Source organism: Eptatretus burgeri, chromosome 13 (assembly GCF_056783735.1).
Source record: "Eptatretus burgeri isolate ZD-2024b chromosome 13, Ebu_testis_v1, whole genome shotgun sequence".
In the NCBI taxonomy this organism is placed as follows: domain Eukaryota; kingdom Metazoa; phylum Chordata; class Myxini; order Myxiniformes; family Myxinidae; genus Eptatretus; species Eptatretus burgeri.
Window position 1 is genome coordinate 46,151,221 of NC_140973.1, and position 2,500 is coordinate 46,153,720.

General features: G+C 46.2%; 1 protein-coding gene across 2 annotated transcripts in view; it reads left to right on the forward strand.

Moving 5' to 3' along the window:
* Nucleotides 1-2,500, forward strand: part of LOC147014390 (fibulin-5-like) — a 48,673-nt gene that overhangs the window by 18,362 nt on the left and 27,811 nt on the right. The gene's annotated exons all lie outside the window — the stretch shown is intronic.

The window sequence follows — 2,500 nt, forward strand, 5'->3', positions numbered from 1 at the left end:
CATCAAGCTGCGAATTAAAGCTTTGTAAGTTGTCAAAAGTTCAGACTGGCCAATGAAAGACGGCATCATTCGTCATGCACAGTCAGTGGCTGGTTTCGGAGGTCATCTAGAAAATATGGTCTGCCCAAGAAAGATCACGGCCTATGGTGAGATCCAAAAGTTGCATTGACTTAACCTCTTCAAGTCGCTTGTTTAGGATGTAGATGGGAAGGTTTGCCAGATTATCTTTCAAAGAGACAGGGTGAATATGTGGGATTTGTCAGGATTGAAAGACATATTCCAAGTGCTGGACCAGCTCCTGATTCTATCAAGGTTTCTCGAGAGGGAAGAGGCTGCTGCCTGCCTGTCTGTCTGAAGGATGAGAAATTATCCGACAGACGGTGGAATCATCAGCAATGAAATAAGCAGAATTTTCCACGGAATCAAAAACACTATTGTTGAAGATGGTGAACATGACTGGGCCCAAGGCACTACCTTGGGGCACTCCAACCTTGACAGGGAGAGATGAGAGTATCCCATGAAGATTAAGAGATGCAGGCAGTGGACAACAAAAAAATGGAAACACCAAGGTAAAGTCACTTAAAAGGGTGTTGGGCCACCATGTGCATCCAATATGGCCTGTATGCGCCATGGCATCGAGTCCACCAGCGCCTGGAATTCCAAAGGAGGGATGTAGCACCATTTTTCCATGAGAAAGTCGATGAACTCACACCTGGTTGATGGAGGTGGAAAATGCTGTCTCAAGTGTCGTTCCAGAATATCCCATAAATGCTTGATTGTGTTCATATCTGGTGACTGAGAAGGCCGTGACATTTCTATAACATCAGTGTCAGGCTCATCAAATCATTGGGCGACCGCACGTGCTCTGTGTATGGGGGCATTGCCATTCTGGAAGATACCCCTCCCGACAGGAAAGAAATGCTGCAGTATGGGGCGAATATGATCACTCAGTATCATTAATATAAGTAGCAATTGGCAATGACCTTGCCTTCGAAGGGAACGACGACACCCAAACCATGTCAGGAAAATGCGGACTACAGCATTACAGAACCACCAGACCCTTCACTGTTGGAACCAAGCACCCAGAGTTGTAGAGCTCTTTAGGTTGGTGTCAAATGTGCACTCATCCGTTTGTCGAGAATATGGTGAAGGATGATTCACTGCTCAGTAGTACATTGCCTGTGCACTCTGCACCACCGGACTCACAAACGTGCATTGCCAGATGTGATGAGCAGTTTGTGCACTGCAACCCGTTTATGGTATCCTGCTCTGGTGGAGTTCTCGGTGGACCGTTTTTGATGAAATGAGCTGCTTGCGCTCCAGGTTGAAATTTCCAGTAAATGCATCTGTCGTTGTTCACCTGCTTTTACTTGCACTTCAAATTAATGTACGGATATCACAATCCTGGAGTGTGCTCTTTCGTCTAATGTTGCCTTTTGCTGATGATGTCTTTCCATGCCAACATCACCTTTGACACCGTTGCTCATGCAACATCAGCAAATTGAGTTGTCTTTGTCACTATAGCTCATGCCAAACGTGCCCCAACAATCACCCCTCTTTCAAAGTTACTGGGGTCTCTTCTTGCAGCCATGCCAGCCATAATTATAGGCAACCAGGGCTGTGCAGCATTTTTGTACATGACCCAAAGCATGCTGGGATGTTATTTGCTAAATTAATACATGGGCCACACCTGTGTGGAAGCCATTGCTTTTAATATGGGCCTACTTGGTGATTCCATTATTTTGACTACTTCCTCTACATCGTGAATATGAGAGCGGAGGAAGATAGTGAGCCATGAGAGGAGGTGCCCTTGGATGACCATCAGCAGATAGTTTGGAGACCAAGGTGAGGTGCCAGACTATCAAATGCTCGAGATATGTCCAAAGAGACGCCCCTGATATCATTTCTGAGATTGAGGACTTCTATCCCTTGTTCGGAGAGTAGAAACAGCTTGCCCAGGGTAGAATGACCAGGTCTGAAACCGAACTGAGATCTGCGATCAGGCCGTCAGAAAAAAAATGAAGTATTTGATGTCAACTGCAATGGTGGATTCCATGACCTTGCTTAGAATTGGAAGCAAGCTACTAGGCCTGTAGTTAAGAGGATCCTTTTTTGTTTGCACCATGTTTGTGTATTGCAGTGATGTTGGCTAACTTCCAAGCAGATGCTAAATGACCCAGAGAGAACGATTGAGTGGGACAGAGCTGAAAGAGGATGAACAAGAGCAGCAAAGCAGGTTGTTCAGACATGTTCACTGATGATGACTGGGCCTGTAGCAGAATCAGAGTCGAGGTTTGCCAGAAACTTCTACACCTTCTCGAATCGGAAAGACACAGCATCTAGGAGCAGTTGGGTATGAGAGGGTAGTGTAGGTGAAGGGAGTGAGGGGCTCGGAACACAAGATTTGGTAGCACACACACAATTTATGCATTCGGCCTTCTCACGGGCAGTCATCTGTGGTGCCATTTGAAGTGAGGGAAGGGATGGAGGGTGAGCATAC